At 45.8% G+C, this 20,210-nt stretch overlaps 1 pseudogene; it reads left to right on the forward strand.

The window, feature by feature from the left end:
- Positions 1 to 78: 78 nt before the first annotated feature.
- Positions 79 to 19,373, forward strand: LOC117974456 (sodium/hydrogen exchanger 3-like; annotated as a pseudogene).
- The last annotated feature ends 837 nt before the right edge of the window (positions 19,374 to 20,210 follow it).

Consider the following 20,210-nt stretch of genomic DNA (forward strand, 5'->3'; position numbering starts at 1 on the left):
TCATTTGTTTACTTACTGTCTATTGCTGCTCTCACCCTACCTCCAATGTAAGAGTTGAGTGATTATGACAGAGACTGGATGGCTCACAGAGCCTCAGATGTTTTCTGTCTGCCCCTTTATTATAAACAGTTTGCTGACCGTTGCTCTAAGGCATCCTTTTCTATCCTTGTCTTGTGGAAGCAGCAGAATGAACCTAGGTAATAGCCAGGGGAAGTGCTGAAGATGGAAATGTCAGCCTCTAGAGCAGCACTGCCCCATAGAACTCCGCAGGAATGAAAATGTTCTTTATCTGCATCGACAAAGGCAGTGGCCACTAGCCACCTGGATGGCTGACCCCATTCTAATCTGTGTTTTTTGGTGCTCTGTCGTCTTGCTGCTGACTATGCAGCCTGTCACCACAGCAGTCTTGTAGGCTGCCCAGGTTGGTCTCAGCAATCCTGGAGCTACTTACTTCTTCCTTGGGCACTGTAAGATCGGAAGGGGAATTACTCATACCCAGAGTCAAACATTTTGTACAGCTTCCACAGGTCAACCATTTGCCCAAGTCTGCTGTGAGAGTGACGTGATAACAGATAAGGGCACTTGCTAGTTGGCCACTCCTTTCCCCTATTCATTTTATGCATCTTCCTTCTGTCCTTAGGTTGAGATCTCCGAGTCGCTGTTGCCAGGCAGACTGCTGTCCTCCAGATTCAGGCCTGTGGGTCTGGGGAGCCCTGGTTGGTCTTGGAGGAGCAAGGGCTGCGCAGGTGACTTGGTGGCCTCAAGTGTGTAGGTACCTGGATGGTGCGAGGAGATGCTGGCTCTGAAATATTTCCTAATCCCGCTTGCGGATCAACTGCTGACTAGCGTTTAGGTTACAGACGTATTAGACGGTTGATGTGATTCTGTAGCTCGTATTTAGAACTTTAGGGATGTTTTCACATATCAGTAAATGAAGATCTATGTCAACATTTTTTTTTTTTTTTTGAGACGGAGTCTCGCTCTGTCACCCAGGCTGGAGTGCAGTGGCTGATCCCGGCTCACTGCAACCACCGCCTCCTGGGTTCATGCCATTCTCCTGCCTCAGCCTCCCGAGTAGCTGGGACTACAGGCGCCCACCAGCACGCCTGGCTAATTTTTTGTGTTTTTAGTAGAGACAGGTTTTTACCATGTTAGCCAGGATGGTCTTGATCTCCTGACCTTGTGATCTGCCCGCCTTGGCCTCCCAAGGTGCTGGGATTGGAGGCGTGAGCCTCTGCGCCCAGCCTATGTCAACATTTCTAATGGTAGCTTCACATTCTGGATATCTTTATGTTGGGGGAAAAGTTTTAAAGGTAACTGCTCTTCTGTAGCAAAGCTTTTTTAGAGCAGAGGATGGAGCAAATTCTGAGTTACTGAAATTACGTATTCAGCGCTATTGCCTTGTTTACCTTCCATTTCATCTTTGGAGTTGTGTTTTTAGAACTTTTTCAGAAAGGATGAGATAAATGCTTTGGGAATAGATTTAGAAATCTTTTTGGTGTCATTACTCTTAAGAGCTAGATATATTTTTTAATTGTAAAAAATTATGGAAATACTTTTTTCTCTACCTGCTCCCATTTTTTTTTTTTTTTTTAAAGACAGGGTCTGGTTATGTTGCCCAGGCTGGGGTGCGGTGGCATAATCATACCTTGCTGCACCTTTGAACTCCAGGGCTCCAGTGATCCTCCCACCTTAGCCTCCTGAATGGCTGGGACTACAGGTGTGTGCCATCATGCCCAGCTAATTTTTTTTAAAAATTTTTTGTAGAGACAAGGGTCTGTTGCCCAGGCTGGTCTCAACCTTCTTACCTCAAGTGATTCTCCCACCTTGGCCTCCTGAATTGCTGGAATTACAGGCATGAGCCACAGTGGCCAGCTTCTTTCTGTTTTCTTTGTTTCCTCTTCCCCTTCTATTTTCTTCCTTTTTTTTTTTTTTTTAGCTGTTCTTGCATCATTTTCCATCCCATCTTTAAGTCTTCATTGCCCCCTCATTTTCCAAGATCATGACTCCCACAGCATGCTCAGCTAAGCATGACCACACACCATTTCAAGAAGCCGTTCATGGACCCAGCTTTTATTACTGGCTGGGTCTTTGTTCTCCTGCTGCAGCTTCCATTTGCTCCTCAGCCACCCTCTAGGCATCCAGTCTGGCTTAACCAGATTTCATGGCCTCATTTTGTCCTCTGCTACAGTGATTTCTACTCCTGAGGAGAAGCATAACTATCTTCTAGAGGGAAACATTTTAGCTTTTGGTTATCAACCTTGGTTCTTTTGGGATATTGGAAATTACCCCATTGACTGGACCCAGACTTACGGTGGAAGTTCCAGCACAATTAATGCTGAACGGGGTTGTGCTTTTTCTTCTGGCATATAGTTGAATTATCCATTCTCATTATAGGTGAAGGACTTGCAAATCTGTTTGTTATCTTCTACCCTCCCCCAGCCTATTATTTTCAGGGTCTCACTATGGAAGAACACTGTGGTGAAGGAAACAATCCAGATTCCTTGGGCAGTTATAGTCACTCATGTCTTTATTTCTGTCATGTGCATTTTGCAGTCCTGACACCTGACTTCTGTTGCTAGAGCTGCACCTGTGTAGGTACGAGTACTGTTGGCTTCGGGGATACACACGCTGGCAACTCTATAGGACAGTCTTATTTGATATAGCATAAGTATGTTTTTAAGAATTCATGTTATCCAAAATTATAAAAGCAGTTGTTTGAATGAGTGAAAGAAAGGGGGTTAAGGTTAGAGAGCTCCATACAAAGTCATATATAAGCAATGCAGCTTTTTAATTTAGCTTTTATTTAAGAGCAATGACCCTTTACCACTATCACCAGCAGTATTATTAGCCTGGTACCTTGTATTACTCTAGTACCCATCATTTTGAAATATGGTGCAACAACACTCAAACGAGCTGCACTACAAGAAACAACTTTCCTTTCTGTAATGCCATCCCTTTAGGATGACTAGAAGTCTGTACAATGCAATGCAGATTCCCGAATTAATGATCTTTCCTATTAGTGTAATAAAAACTCATATTATAGCAGATTCCTGTGTGTGCATGTATGTTATGAGTTGGATAAACGTTGGTGGACTTCATTTGGAGTGAATCAGAATGGGATTCCTGTGAGAAGCCAACATCCCTCTAAACAAACTTTTGGAGCATGATATGGCTTGGATGTTTTGTCCCCTCCAAATCTCATGTTGAAATGTGACCCCCAGTGTTGGAGGTGGGCCTAGTGGGAGGTGCTTGGATCATGGGGGTGGATCCTCATGAATGTCTTGGTGCTGTCCTTGTGGTAATGAATGAGTTCTCACTCTGATTTCACATGAGATCTGGTTTAAAAGAACCTAGGGGCCGCGCACCGTGGCTCACGCCTGTAATCTCAGCACTTCGGAAGGCCGAGGCTGGTGGAGCACGAGGTCAGGAGTTGGAGACCATCCTGGCCAACATCTAGAAACCCCATCTCTACTAAAAATACAAAAATTAGCCAGGTGTGGTGGCACGTATCTGTAGTCCCAGCTACTCGGGAGGCTGAGGCAAGAGAATTGCTTGAACCCAGGAGGCAGAGGTTGCAGTGAGCTGAGATCGTGCCACTGCATTCCAGCCTGGGCGACAGAGGAAGACTCTGTCTCAAAACAAACAAACAAACAAAAAACAACCTCACACCTCCTTCCTCTCTCTCTCTCTCTCTCGTTCTCTCACCATGTAACATGCTGGCTCCTCTCCTCCTACCATGATTGTAAACTTCCTGAGGCCCTCACTGGAAGCAGATAACAGCATTATACCCCTTGTACAGTCTACAGAACCATGAGCCAAAATAAACCTCGTTTCTTTATAAATTGCCCAGTGTCAGGTATTCCTTTATAGCAACACAAACAGCTAACACAGGATAACCAAATTGTTATTAATGTCTAAAACTTGGATAATACCTTACCTATAGCACAGATTTGTTCTGAGGATCAATTGAAAAACTAAAATATCTGTTCTTTCCTTGAACAAAGCTTTAATGAGTACCAATATGTGCAAAACACTGTGCTAGGTGATAGAGATCAGATGTGCTCCCTTCAGTTTAGTAATAAATGAAATTGTTAGGGACCAGGTGCGGTGGCTCATGCCTGTAATCCCAGCACTTTGGGAGGCCGAGGTGGGTGGATCACGAGGTCAGGAGATCAAGACCATCCTGGCTAACACAGCGAAGCCCTGTCTCTTAAAAATATAAAAAATTAGCCAGGCGTGGTGGCAGGTGCCTGTAGTCCCAGCTATTCAGGAGGCTGAGGCAGGAGAATGGCGTGAACCCAGGAGGCGGAGCTTGCAGTGAGTCAAGATCATGCCACTGCACTCCAGCCTGGGTGACAGAGTGAGACTCTGTCTCAAAAAAATAATAAAAATAAAATAAATAAATTGTTATGGGTGCAATATATGATGTAGGTAGTAGTGTAAAGGGGGTAGGTATAAAAGCTTTGTGGAATAGTTGATATTGGAGCTGAATGTTGAAAGGTGATTAGGTGCTTGTCAGGTAACCATGTGTGCACAAGACAGTAAGTAGAGCAGAGCAGGAGCAACAGTATAGAAGCTGATGTGTTCTGAAGCTGCAGATGCAGATGATTAGAGGATAGAAGTACCAGAGATGTTGCAAGATGAGGTGAGGTTGTAGATGGGTAAAATGGGGCCGGAATGTGAGATGCATAATCTTGGGAGCATTTCTAAGGAGTCTGAATTTTATTCTATAGACAGGGAGAAGTCATTATAGGACCTTGAGGCAAGAAATAACATGATCAGCTCTACGTTTTGAAAAGATAACTGTGCTCCACATTATGTGTCATTAGGGAAATGCAAATTAAAACAGCAGTGACGTACTATTACATGACTGTTACAATGGCTGAAATCCAAAACACTGACAACGCCAAAGCTGGGGAAGATGGGGAGCAACAGGAACTCTCATTCACTGCCAGTGGGAATACAAAATGGTACTTTGGAAGATTGTTTGGCAACTTCTTACGTATTCTTACTGTATGATCCAGCAATTATGCTCCTTGGAATTTGCCCAAGTGAGTTGAAAACATGTTCACAAAAAAACCTGCATGCAGATGTGTATGGAAGCTTTTTTCATAATTGCCAAAACTTGGAAGCAACCAAGATGTCCTTCAGTAGATGAATGTATAAATAATCTCTACTATACCCAGCCAATGGACTGTTATTCAGCACCAAAAAGAAATGAGCTATATCAACTCATGAAAAGACATGGAAGAACCTTAAATGTGTGTTACTAAGTGAAAGAAGCCAATCTGAAAAGGCCGTATACTATAAAATCCCGAATTACGTTCTGGAAAAGGTAAAACTATGGAGACGGTAAAAAGTGTAGTGTTTGCCAGGATCTGAGGGGAGAGACGAATGAATAGGCAAAGCACAGAGGATTTGTAGCACAGTGTATGTATTCTGTGTGGTACTGTAATGGTGAATACACGTCATTATGCATTAGTTCAAATCCATCAAGAGTGAACCCTAATGTAAATTACAAACTTCAATTTATGTGTGAAAATGATGTGTCACTGTGGGGTTCATCAGTTGTAATAAATGTACCACTCTGGTGCAGGTTGTGATAGGAGAAGGCTGTGGGAGTGAGGGGCATATAGGAACATTGTAATTTCTGCTCAGTTCTGCTGCTCAAAAAATGAAATCTATTCAAAAAGGAACCTTTTCATGTTTAGACTAACTTAGTTCATTTCCCTTATTTAGTTCCTTCATTGTTGAGGTTTCATTGCAATGCATTCTAAAGTCGAACATAAAATTATTTTAGAGCTTTGTGCGACTTTTCCCCTTGCTTAAACATCATTGCAGAATAATGTAAAAATATGATACCCTAATCTAGTTTTCATAAACATTTTTTCAAAGTTGAAAAAAAAACTAGCATCATGGACAGATGGGTTGAAAGAGTGAACGGCAAGAATCGAGGATCAAAACTAGGCCATGAAAATTGCTCAGTTGAGAGCTAATGAAGCCCTAAATTAAGTCCTAATCATTGTAGATGGAGTGGGTGACAGATTTAAACAATATTAAGAGGCTGGGCACAGTGGCTCATGCCTGTAATCCCAGCACTTTGGGAGGCCAAGGCGGGCAGATCACAAGGTCAGGAGTTCAAGACCAGCCTGGCCAATATGGTGAAATCCCATCTGTACTAAAAATACAAAAAGTAGCCAGGCATGGTAGTGCATGCCTGTAATCCCAGCTACTCAGGAGGCTGAGGCAGGAGAATCGCTTGAACCTGGGAGGTGGAGGTTGCAGTGAGCCCAGATCATGCCACTGCACTCCAGCCTGGGTGACAAAGTGAGACTGCGTTTCAAAAACAAACAAACAAACAAAAAACAATATTAAGAAGTCATATTGTCTAGAATTGGTCATTTCTAGGTGTCATGGGGTTGGGGGAAAATCCAAAATGATTGACAGATCATTTTGAGTGATGGCATGAAAGGCATCTCTTTACCAAGATGGGGACTACAGGAAAGCAGGAGGTTTGTGGGAAAAATTATAAGTTTTGAGTACATTGGATTTCAGAGGCCTCTGGAATATCATGCTTATGGAGTGGAGATTACTAACAAAACCACAATCTTTAAAAATAACTGCTTCTTTAAACGTGCTTATATTGTAGTGAGTTCAGTGATATCTCATATCCTTTGGTAGAAAAAATTGTAAAAAATTTATGTATGGCACATTTCTCTGATGCTTGCACTTTCATAGTGTTCACTTTCTGTTCACCTAGGTTTACTTACTGATATCCTTCTCCCACTCTGAGGCTTTGCCTATCCTGAAATACATTTAAAAATTTACCCATGTCAGAAACACTTCCCAACTCATCCTATAAGGCCAATATTACCCTGATACCAAATCCAGACAGACATAAAGAAAACTACAGATCATCTCTTATGATTATAGACACAGAGATCCTGAGGAAATACTTCCAGACCAAATCCATCCACATATGTAAAGGTTACATACTATGTCCAAATGGGATTTATCCCAGTAATGCAAGGTTGATTTGACACACAAAAATTAATGTAATATATGAATAAAAGAGGAAAGAAAATCACATGATGATTTCAATAGACACTGAAGAAAGCATTTGACAAAATTCACACCCCTTCATGATTAAAAAGAAACCCCACTGAAATAGGAATAGAAGGGAAGCTCCTCAACCTGATAATGGTTATCTATAAAAACCCCAAGATTAACGTTATACCTAATGGTTTCCTTCTACAGTCAAGAATAAGACAAGGATGTCCAGTCTCACCACTTTTATTCAATCTTATACTGAAGGTTCTAGAGCAGGGCAATTAGGCAAGAAAGGGAAATAAGAAGGGCATGGTGGCTCACGCCTGTAATCCCAGCACTTGGGAGGCTGAGGCGGGTGGATCACCTGAGGTCAGGAGTTCGAGACCAGCCTGGCCAACTTGGTGAAACCCCGTCTCTACTAAAAATACAAAAATTTGCCTGGCGTGGTGGCGGATGCCTGTAATCCCGGCCACTTGGGAGGCTGAGGCAGGAGAATCGCTTAAACCCAGCAGGTGGAGGTTACAGTGAGCCAAGATTGCACCATTGCACTCCAGCCTGGACAATGGCATGAGACTCAAAAAAAAAGTGGGGGAGGGAATAAAAGGGCATATAGATTAGAAAGGGAGAAGTAAAACTCTATTTGTGAATGACATGATCTTGTATATAAAGCTTTTATATAGAAGATCTTTGGGAAGAACTAAATAACTAAATGAACTAAATAAACAGTTCAGCACAGTTGCAGTGTACAAGATTAATGTATTAAAATCAGTTGTGTTTCTATACGCTAGCAATGAGCAATCTGAAATTAAGACAGTGATTCCATTTATAATAGCATTTAAAGGAATAAAATACTTAGGAATAAATTTAACAAAACAGAACAAAACTTGTACTCTAAACATTGTGAAACATTGTGGAGGTAAATTAGATATAAACTGAAAAATAGTACGTATTTATGGATTAGAAGTCTTAGTATTAAGATTGCAATACTCTCCAAATCTACAGACTTAATACAATCCCTGTCAGAACCCCAGCTAACATTTTTGCAAAATGGGCATACTTAAAATTCGTATGGCAATTCAAGGAGTTCAGAATAGCCAACAATCTAAAAAGAGAAGAATAAACTGGAGGACTCACACTTCCTAATTTCAGAACTTACTACAAAGCTGCAGTAATTAAGATAGGGTGGTACTGGCATAGGTAGATCGCTAGCATAAAGAGTCTGGAAATAAACCTTCACGTTTACAAAAAATGGATTTTTAACAAGGATCCAAGACAACTCAATTGGGAAAGAATGATATTTCTGACAAATGATACTGGAACAACTGTTTATCCACATGCAAAAGAATAAAGTTAGACCCTACCTCTCACCATACGCAAAACTAAATTGATATTGGACAATACACCTAAATATAAGAGCTAAAACTATACAATTCTTAGAAAAATATATAAGTCAATCTTTACTACTTGGGATAGGCCAAGCTTTTGAAGTACGACAAAAGAAAAATAGCCAAATTAGACTTTACCAAAATTAAAAACTTGTGTGTCTCAAAAGATGCCATCAAGAAAGTTAAAAGACAACCCACAAACTGAGAGAAAATATTTGCCATTTATATATCCGTTAGTGTTTTTATCTAGAATATGTAATAAAAAAAACTCATACAACTCAATAAAAAATCCAATTAAATATAGACAAAATATGTGAATAGGCATTTCTCCAAAGAATGTATGCAAATGGCCAATAATCACATTAAAATGATGCTCAGTACCATTAGTTTTTAAAGAAATGGAAAGCACAACCACAATGAGATACTACTTCACACCCACTAGGATAGCTTTAATCAAAAAGACAGAAAGAAGTATTGGCAAGGGTGTGGAGAAATTGGCACCCTCATTCATTGTTGATGGGACTATAAAATGATCCATACCATTTAGAAAAGTTTGGTAGTGCCACAATTTGCTAAACATAAGAGTTACCACATAACCCAGCAAAGCTACTTCAAAGAGAAAGGAAAACATATGTTTACACAAAAACTTGCAGTTGAATGTTCATCTTAGCATTATATGTAACAGCCCAAAATTGGAAACTACTCAAATGCTCATCAACTGATGGATGGATAAACAACATGAGATATATTGCTACAAGGGACTATTATTCAGCAATAAAAAGGAGTGAAATACTGATATATCCTAGAACGTGATGAACTTTGAAAACATTATGCTAAGTGAAAGAAGCCAGTCACAAAAAAATCATATATGATTCTATTTATGTGAAATGTCCAGAATAGACCAATTTGGAGATAGAAAGTAGATTAGTGGTTGCCTAGGGTTGAGTGGGGGACTGGGAGAATTTGGGAGTGTTGGTCACAGGGTATGGGGTTCCTTTTAGAGGTAATGAAAATTTTCTAAAGCAAATGTGGTGATTGTTGCACAACTCTGTGTACATAATAAAAACCAGTGAATTTTAGGCTTTAAATGAGTGACTTTTATGGCATGTGAATTATATTTCAATAAAGCTTTTTTTCTTCTTTTTTTGAGATGGAGTCTTGCTCTGTCACCCAGGTTGGAGTGTAGTGGCATGATGTTGGCTCACTGCAAACTCTGCCTTCTTGACTCAAGTGATTCTCCTGCCTCAGCCTCCCGAGTAGCTGGGATTACAGGCATGCATTACCATGCCCAAATAATTTTTGTATTTTTTTGGTAGAGACCGGGTTTTGCCATGTTGGCCAGGCTAGTCTCTAACTCCTGACCTCAGGTGATTCAACTACTTCAGCTTCCCAAAGTGCTGGGATTACAGATGTGAGCCACTTCACCTGGCCCTCAATAAAGCTATTTTTAAAAAGGTTTAACCACCTCACCAGAAAGACGTGTATCATTTGTCCTAGTTTAAGTTCAAGGCCCCCATTTACAAATTTTTCACTGATTAATAGTCTTTTCATGTCACTACATAGAGATCTCCTTCCTTGTTTTCAGTGATGTGCACCTCTGGGTCTTTGCACTGGCCCCCGCCACTTTTTTGAACACTGTTCTCAGAATCCAGCTTGTTTCCTCACTCTTTGATTTCTCTGTGAGGCCTCGCTGATGAAATACACACAACAGGAAGCCTGCTAGCACATACCACCCTGTGCTCCTGGTCCCCTTTCCTGTTTCACTGTTTACCACGGCATGTGTTGCCAGGGGCAATGTATATTTACTCATTCGTTGTCTCTACTTCCCACTAAAGTAAGTGCCACATAGGCAGGAGTTTTTGTTCCCTGTTTGTGTCCCTAACACCCTGTCCTTAATACCAGTTCTTGGCATGTGGTAAGCCATAGGCTCTTGTGGCTACACAACATGTGCTCTGTTCTCAAGTGGGGTGATCCCGTCGATGTCTGGAGAAACTTTGGGTTGCTATGCCTTGAGGATTAACTAGGTGCTACTGACATCCAGTAGCTGGAGGCCAGGGAGGCTTCTGAACACTCTAGAATACACAAGACCACCCTCAACACAAAGAATGATTCAGCCCCAAATGTCAACAATGCTGAGGCTGAGAAAACCTGTGTTAGACCAGCACTATCCAATAGAAATACAACCAACCGGTCGGGCACGGGGTCTCACATCTGTAATCCCAGAACTTTGGGATGCCGAGGAGGGTGGATTGCTTGAGCCCAGGAGTTTGAGTCCAGCCTGGGTAACACAACAAGACATTCAACAAGAAATTAAAAGATTAGCTGGGCATGGTTACACATGCCTGTGGTCCCAGCTACCCAGGATGCTGAGGTGGAAGAACCAATTCAGCCCAAGAGGTCAAGGCTGCGGTAAGCCATGATTGCACCACTGCACTCCAGCCTAGGCACTGAGGCCACACTTCCTATAGGCTGCTCCCAGCCAGAACCGAGCATGCCAGGGTACTAGTGCCACTTGTTCCTGCAGGACAAGGGAATACTCTAACAGTCAATAGTCCACCAGAGACTCCCAACTGATCCGGCCAAATGTTCCTAGAGCTGTGCTGTGTCTCGGACTCCTCCTGCCCTACCTTCCTTCCTTCCCCCTCTCCCCTCTCACATGGCAGTCTGAAGGCTCTCCCTGATCACTCCTGGCCCCTCTCTTAACCTGCATAGGTGCATCCCCAATAAATCTCTGCTGATCTCATCCTAACTTGGTGTCTGCTTCTGGGAGGATTCATACTAACACAGGTTTCAAGGTCAGACAGCATTCAAATCCCACTTCCATCACAGAACCTGAGCCAGTTCCTACCCCTTTCTCAGCCTCAGTTTCCTAGCAATGAAAAGAATATTGAAACAGAAACTCTTTGAAAGCTCTTCCTGTCCTGATCTGTTCCAGAATCGGGCTCAGCAGGGTTCATGCAAGGACACAAGTGTAGCTGCCTCTGAGGAGCCCCTCATGTGCCCACTTTAGCCAGTTTGTTTCTCCCTGGGCTCCTACAGCACATGTGCCCATCACACAGGGTTGCAAACACCAGTTTTCTTCTCTGATTCCCCAAAGGGTGCTGGACACCTGTAGAGGGGCTCTGTTTTGTTCACTTGTCCATGGTGCTCAGAGAATGTTTACAGTGCACAGTGAATGCCGAGCACTGGAAATGCTCAGTGAAGCAAGCCAACACCAGCCCCACCAGCTGTCAGCAAGGAGGAGTTCTGTGGCTATAGTTTCTTTGGTTCCATGGAAATGACACCAACAACCCACATAATTGAGGGCCCTGTGCAGGTGCCGGGTTCCCAGCAAAAGTCTTTGCATGTATTTTCTGTTATATGAATCCTCCTGGCATGCTCATTGAGAGGTTCCATTAGTACATGCCCGTCTTACACATAAATAAACTGAGGCTCAGGGAACTGGAGTTGATTGTCCCAGCCTGCACAGCTAGGAAGAATCAAGGGATGAGTTTTGGGTTTTATTTTGCATATTTCAGCAGCTTTACTGAGGCATAATTTACACACCATAAAATTTACTCACGATAAATGTACAGTTAGATCAGTAAATCTATAGATTTGGGCAATCATCATCACAAGCCAGTTTTAGAACATTCTATTACCCTGAAAACATTTATCTTGCCTGTTTGCAGGCAATCTTCCATTCCCACCCCCAGCCCTAGGCAACCACCAATCTGCTTTCTGACTCTACAGATGTGCCTTTTTCTACACATTCCCTCTTAGTGAAATCATATACTGTGTGGCCTTTATGGTTGGCTTCTTTCACATAGTGTAATGCTTCTGAGGTTCATCCATGTTGTAATGTCCATTGTGGCTTCATCCCTGTCTATTGACAAATAAAGTTCTGTTGCATGGATGGATCACAAACGTCTACATATCCATTCTTCAGCTGGTGCACATTTGGGTTGTTTCCAGTCTTGAGCCATTATGAATAAAGTTGTTATGAAAATGTGTGTATAAGTTTTTGTGTGAGAATATGTTTTCATTTCTCTTGGGTAGATCCCTAGGAGTGGAGTTGCTGGGTCACATGATAAGGGTAAGTTACACAAGAAACTGCCAAACTCGTCTAAGTAAATTGGTTGCCCACCAGCAGTATATGAGGGTTCCACTGCTCCATACAGTAGGGCTGAGATTGGAGGCAAGTCCAGCCCGACCCCAGAACCCCATTACCCAGCTCTTTGGTGATCTTTTCTAACATCGGGTTACCCAGCTAAGGAATGAGGATCATAACTGTGCAGGAATGAGGGCTGTCTGTGAAAACAAGAAGTGCTCCTGCACCAGCCCAGACAAAGACCCCCCATTTATCTCCATTTATTTCTTGTCCTCCAAGTGATGCTGGAGCCCCTGGGTTTCCCCATATGCAATCCCTCAAATTTCTGACCCTTGCTATTTATCTTTCATTGAGCCTTAGGTTCTGGTGAGAGTAACAAGGATAGACAAGTGTTCACAGCCCAGAGCTAGGGATGCCCTATACCCTGGGCAGTGACCTTGGAAGGGCTGATTCAGCTGGAACTCAATATTGAAGCACCTAGGATGTGCCTGTTTACACACAGAAAAAAGATAATGCAGAAGCATGGGGTCCCTGATTAGCTGATCTGAGCTGGGGTGGGGCTTGGCAATCATTGGATCCAGTGCTTTTCCTGAAACATGAGCATTGAGTTTCCTGCCCACACAACCCTGGGCTTAATTAAGTCCAAGCAACAAACAGGGTCCTCAGTATGCTTAAAGCATTGACATTGGATGGAAGACAATTCAATGTTTGAGAAATCCCTGCAGACCCTCTGAGAATGTCTTGAATTCTAAGGAGACCATCTTGCCCTACTTCCTTATTTGACAGAAATGGAAAACTGTGGCTCACTGAGGTGGAGTGAAATACCCCAGGTCATCCAGCAAGGTGAGGGTGGAGCAAAGGCTTGGTCCCATAGAATATATTCATCCATCTCCTTGCCCATCCGTTGTCTTCCAGCAGAATGTAAGCTCTGAGAAGATAAGGATTTTCCTCTCCTTTTCTACAACTGCTGTCTTCCTTGATTCTAGCACAGTGGCTGGCACAGGTTGGGTGCTCAGTAAATATCTGGTGAATGGGCCAGGTGCGGTGGCTCACACCTGTAATCTCAGCACTTTGGGAGGCCAAGACAGGTGGATCACGAAGTCAAGAGATGGAGACCATCCTGGCTAATATGGTGAAAACCCGTCTCTACTAAAAATACCAAAAAAAAAAAAAAAAAAAAAAAAAAAGCCAGGCATGGTGGCGGGTGCCTGTAATCCCAGCTACTCAGGAGGCTGAGGCAGGAGAATGGCGTGAACCCAGGAGGCGGAGCTTGCAGTGAGCCGAGATCACGTCACTGCATTCCAGCCTGGGCAACACAGCGAGACTCAGTCTCAAAACAAAACAAAACAAAAATCTAGTGAATGAACCCAAGTGCCCTGACTTTTCTGCTTCATTTCAGAAAGCTGATCTGAGCACCTACTATGTGCTACAAGCTGTGGCAGGTATTGGGGATAAGATTTGAGCAAGACAGGACCCTTGCCTTCAAGGCACTTAGTTCTCAAGGGCAAGATGGTAGGTATACAGCTAGGCACAGAATTCTGTGACTACAGTTTTTTAAATGCTACAAAGGGATTTGGGGCTTGTGTAATATGAACTCAGCCAGGAGGTCACAGAAGACTTTAGACCAAGGTTTAAAATAAAGAGGCTGAGGCAAGGCTCCAGTCCCAGAGCATCCCCAGGAGGCCTACCCTGTTCTTCCATGAGTGTCTCCTGATTGGAAACTCTTGAGTCTAGGAGGTCAAGGTGGGAGGATCACTGGAAGCCAGGAGTTCAAGACCAGCCTTGGCAACAAGGCAAGACCTTGTCTCTATAAAAAATAAAAATTAAAAATAAATAAAAATAAAATGTTAGAGAGAGAGAGAGAGAGACAGACACCAGCCTAGGTAACATGGTGAAACCCTGTCTCTACAAAACATACAAAAATTAGCTGGGTGTGGTGGCATGCACCTGTGGTCCCAGCTACTTGGGAGGTTGAGGTGGGAGAATCGCTTGAGCCTGGGAGGCAGAGGTTGCAGTGAGCAGGAATCACACCATTGCACTCCAGTCTGGGTGACAGAGCAAGACCCTGTCTCAAACGTGAGAGAGAGATTGAGATAAACATCAGAGTCTGATTGGAGCTGAATTAATGTGCTCAGCCTCGACCAACTGTCTCACCCACTGACCAGCACTGAGCACCGAGGGTAAACCCTGCAAAGGAAGTGACCAGCTTAGAGAACACTGTTCATCACTCCAAGGCCTGATGTTAACCACCCTGAGGCTTCATATTAAACAGAACACAATAAAAATGTTCTGGTTATGTTACTTGAAAAGAGTCCCTTTTTTTAAGAGATACGTATTAAAATATTTACAGATGAAATCATATAATGTCTGCATGTTGCTTCAGCATAATATTACAGGGGAGAAGGGATAGGCTGATGGCCATTAGAACATGCTGACGGTACCTGAGTTCTGTGTATCTTTAGGTTAAAATTTGTTTCAGCCGGGCGCGGTGGCGCATGCCTCTAATCCAAGCACCTTGGGAGGCAGAGGCGGGCGGATCACGAAGTCAGGAGATCGAGGCCATCCTGGCTAACACGGTGAAATCCTGTCTCTACTAAAAATACAAAAAATTAGCCGGGTGTGGTGGGGGCGCCTGCAGTCCCAGCTACTCGGGAGGCTGAGGCAGGAGAAGGGTGTGAACCTGGCAGGTGGAGCTTGCAGTGAGCCAAGATCACGCCACTGCACTCCAGCCTGGGCGACAGAGCCAGATTCTGTTAAAAAAAAAAAATTATCCTAAAAGTTTCCTTAAAAAAGCAAAAAATGTAAATATATATGTAGATAGATCAATTACATGTGGACTTGGAGCAGCCAACACCATTGCTTCTCGTTCCCACCAGCAGCCAAGACTCCTCAAGCTGAAATGTTTGGGTCAGCCACACCTTTGCACCATGGCTTCCTTTGTTCTTCCTGAAATCTTTCCTAATTGTGCTGGCATATAGGCTTTCCAGCAGGGAATCCCCTGTTTCAGAATTTCTTCCTAGCCTGACTAAAGCCTTTGCTGGATCTTATAAATCACAAGATTTCACAGGAGATGCAGCCCTGGATCAGATACTCACTAACACCTCTTGTCTTCCCTTGAGTGCTGGGAAAGGGATGCTGGAGACTGGGAAACATTTTGCCATTTGCAGTCTTAGGAGATCGTTGTAAAGATTTCTCCCTCTGGATGGTTTTGACCAGGGCATTGCCAAATTCCATGTCCCAAGAGTCTTGGTTTCTGGATCCTCCTGAGCCTTTGTGTTTCCCATGAGGCCACAGCTGCAAGGGAGGCTGAGCCAAGTGGCCGTAACAACCAGGCAGAGTAGCGGGCAGAAGCAGGGGCAGGGTGCAAGCCTCTCCTCCCCAGGAGAGGAACTTCCCTGTGCCAAGGGGAATGAAGGGACCCAGGGGATGCGTGGCAGACCCGGTGCCCTACCTCTTTTCATAGTCTAGGTTCCCCACAGACCCCTTCATCAGCTGGCTTACTGTTCACTTCAAGGTCATGACATCAGCTGTGTGATGTGGGGACAGAAATCCCTGGCATGGCCTCTATGTCATCCCTCTGCAGACAGAGGAGGACGCAGGCTTGGCTGGGATGCTGGAGTCACTGTGGATATAGACCCTGGCCCATTTGACTCAAGAACACATACATAACTGGAACCAAGAGGCTGGGTTAATCCCCTCACGGCCCTGGCCACTTGGAAGACCCTAAGCCTCCTTCCAGGTGGCCATGCTAAGCAAAGCCACTTGCAGCCACCCTTCCACGATGCATTCTACATCATCCAGCTATGAAAGCCACCTGCCCCCATCACTTTCACACTCATGCCTTCTCCTAAGCTCAAGGGGCCCTGGCCCAAACTTCCTTTAGAACCAGGAAGGAGGTTCTGGCCCTTTTGAAAATCATCCTTTTCAAACAGAAGGCGTTTATCTTGGCAAAGCTTAAAAGACAAAAAGCCTGTAATCCCAACACTTTGGGAGGCCGAGGCAGGCAGATCATCTGAGGTCAGGAGTTCGAGACCAGCCTGGCCAACATGGTGAAACCCTGTCTGCACTAAAAATACAAAAATTAGCCGGGCGTGGTGTCAGTCACCTGTAATCCCAGCTACTTGGGAGGCTAAGACAGGAGAATCCCTTGAACCTGGGAGGCGGAGGTTGCAGTGAGCCGAGATCACACCACTGCCCTCTAGCCAAGGCAACAAAGAGTGAAACTCCATCAAAAAGACAAAAAAACAAAAACCAAAAAAACAAAACAAAGAGATGACAGCTGAGCTCTAGGGCCCATCGCACAGACAATACCCACGATACCCAGACACGGTGCATCAGATGGGCACAGCTGGGACTTCCCACAACATGTGTGTCCCAGGCTGGCATGGAAACGCATCACAGATGTTGCTGCCGGGGGCTGCTGATGGCAGTGGCGCTGGTGCTGGGTGGCTGCTATGGGTGAGGGGGTGTCGAGGAGGAGCACGGTAGTGTACATGATGTGAGTCAGGGCTCCCACGTGGCCGCCTTTGAATGGGCCAATGTCCAGGACCAGTACATGATTGTGATCTGCATCCTTGTGGTCAGCCTGGCCAAGGTTGGTTCTACCTGTCCCACAAGGTCACCACCGTGGTCCCTGAGAGCACCCTGCTCATCGTCCTGGGCCTGGTGCTGGGCAGCATCATCTGGGTGGCCGACCACATAGCGACTTCATGCTGACGTCCCCCATCATGCTAGATGCCGGCTACTTCATGCCCAACTGGCTCTTCTTTGGCAACCTGGGCACCATCCTGCTGTACCAGGTCATCAGCACCATGTGCAATGCAGCCACCACCATACTGTCCCTCTATGTCATCTCCCTTAGTAGGCTCATGGGCAACCTGCAGATAGGGCTGCTGGACTTCCTCCTGTTGGGCAGCCTGATCACCACTGTGGACCCAGCAGCCATCCTGGTTGTGTTTGAGGAGGTTCATGTCAATGAGGTCCTGTTCATCATCGTCTTCAGGGAGTTGCTACTGAATGACTCTGTACAATGTGTTTCAATCTTTTATGACACTGGGTGATGACAACGTGACCAGCGTGGACTGTGCAAAAGGTGTAGTGTCCTTCTTTGTGGTGAGCTTGGGGGGCATGACTGTGGGGAGGTGTTTGCCTTCCTGCTGTCACTGGTGACCCACTTCACCAAGCATGTGCACATCATCTAGCCTGGTTTCGTGTTCTTCATCTCCTACCCGTCTGTAGGACATCTGAGAAACTGTTGCTGTCGGCCATCCTGGCCATCATCTTCTGTGGCATCTGCTGTCATAAGTACATGAAAGTCAACATCTCGGAGCAGTCGGCCACCACCACGCACTACACCATGAAGATGCTGGCCAGTGGAACCAATATCATCTTCATATCCCTGGGCATCTCGACCATGAACTTGCTCATCTGGACGTGGAACATGGCCTTCATCCTCCTGCACTGGCCTTCACCTTCATGTACCGAGCCATGGTGTCATCCAGTCCTGACTCCTGTACTGCTATTGGATGATGCAGCTGGAGATCATAGACCAGGTGGTCATGTCCTATAGACGCCTGCATGGGGCCATGGCCTTCATCCTGGTCGTGCTTCCGGACAGAAACAAGGTCAAGGAGAAGAACCTGTTTGTCAGCACCACCGTCATCATCTTCTTCACAGTCATTTTCCGGGTCCTGACCATCAAGCCCCTGGTGCAGTGGCTGAAGGTGAAGAGGAGTGAGCACCAGGAGCCCAAGCTCCATGAGAAGCTGCACCACCATGCTTTCAACCACATCCTCTTGGCCATCAGGGACATAGCTCCGCATATTAGGCACAACTATCTCAGAGAGATGTGGTCCCACTTTGACAGGAAGTTCCTCAGTGGGGTTCTCATGAGACGGCTAACCCAGAAGTCTTGAGATGAGATCCTCAATGTCTTCCATGAGCTGAACCTGAAGGATGTCATCAGCTAAGCCATCAGCTAAGCCACCAAGGGAGAGTGCCTAAGGTCCGTGGCCTTCATCAGCTCCCCAAGTATTGATAACGTCGTCAACGTGGACTTCACGCCATGATCGTCCGCAACGGTGGCCTCTGTCTCTTACCTTCTGAGGGAGAACATCAATGCCGTCTGTCTGGAAGTTCAGTCCCTGAACGTGGCAGACGTTCGGTATGGGGAGGACCCCGTCACGCACCACACGCTGCAGCAGTACCTGCGCAAGGCGGGGAAGGAGTACATGCATCGCTACAGCCACACCAACTGAGGACGAGAAGCAGGAGCAGGAAATCTTCGACAGGTCCATGAGGAAGCACCTGGAGTCCTTCAAGTTGAGCAAGCTCGGGATCAACCAGAACAAGAAGGCAGCCAAGCTGTACAAGCCAAAGAGCGCCCAGAAGCGGTAAAACAGCAGCATCCCCAATAGGAAGCTGCCCAGGTAGAGCCCCGTGCACAATTTCACCATTCAGGAGAAAGACTTGCAAATTTCAGACACGGAGGAGGCCCCCAACTATGATGCTGAGGAGACAAGGGAGGGGGGTGGTGTCAGGGCGAGTACTGAGACCCCAGCCTCATCGCCAGAGTGCCACCCTGGCTGTCTCCTGGGGAGATGGTGGTGCCCTCACAGAGGGTCTGCGTGCAGATCCCCCACTCTCCTGGCACTTTCCGCTGCCTGACGCCCTTGCAGCTCAGCTACAAGTCGGTGGACTCATTCCTGCAGGCAGATGGCCCCAAGGAGCGACCCCAGGCTGCCTTCCCCTAGTGCACGCACATGTGACACCGGCTCTGACATGCTGCTGACTGGACGCTTGTCCCGATGGGCCGCCAGCTGCGGCCTCCAAGAAGCTCCTGGGCGCCCCCGCCCGACCGGCACCTAGGGAGAACTCCCAAAGCTCTGCGCCTACTCTGGCAGAGCCGCACTAACGCGAACCCGCGAACCCGCGAACCCGGGCCGGGGCCTGGGCCTGAGTGACCATACTGCGCTGCTGAAGCTGGCATCGCTGCCGCCCTTGTGCCAAGCACTGCGCACGTCCTGGGGCAGGAGAGACGCCGCTGTGAACACCTGCCAGGCCGGAAATGCCGGCTTGAAGCTGGCTTCCAATGGAATCGCTGCCAGGGAAACCAACCGAGGACCGCACAAAATGAATTTGCAAAAGTAATACCCCAGGCAAGACTCCAGGCCCCTCCCAGCCCTGCGCCTCTCCCTGCTGACGGTGGGGTGCGTCCAGAGTGCCAGCACTCAGGGTCTGACCCTGGAGGGTGGCAAGTGGGAGGACTAAAGAGAGATTGGTAAAGGGGGGAAAAACGGGGTGAGCAAGAGGGAGAGAATGTTTTGTGAAAAGACAGTGGGGAGAAAAGACAGTGGGGAGAAAAGTTTTTGGTTAGATGGAGCGGGAAAAGAGGGTGGCGAGCAGGAGGCATAAAAGACGGTGGGGAAAAGAGTGGGGGAAAAGGTTTTGGGTAGATGGAGGGGGGAAGGTGATAAGCAGGAGGTGGGAAGGAGGGTTGGGAAAACGACGATGGAAAAATAGTTTTGGGGTAGATGGAGGTTGAAAAAAGGGTGGCATGTGGGAGAGGGGTGGGAGTGGGGAAAAAGAGGGTGGTGAGCAGGAGCAGGGAGAAGGCTTTGTGAAAAGATGGTGAGGGGGGAAAGACAGTGAGGAAAAAATGTTTTGGGGTAGATGGAGAGGGA

The sequence above is a fragment of the Pan paniscus genome, chromosome 8 (genome assembly GCF_029289425.2).
Source record: "Pan paniscus chromosome 8, NHGRI_mPanPan1-v2.0_pri, whole genome shotgun sequence".
Lineage (NCBI taxonomy): Eukaryota > Metazoa > Chordata > Mammalia > Primates > Hominidae > Pan > Pan paniscus.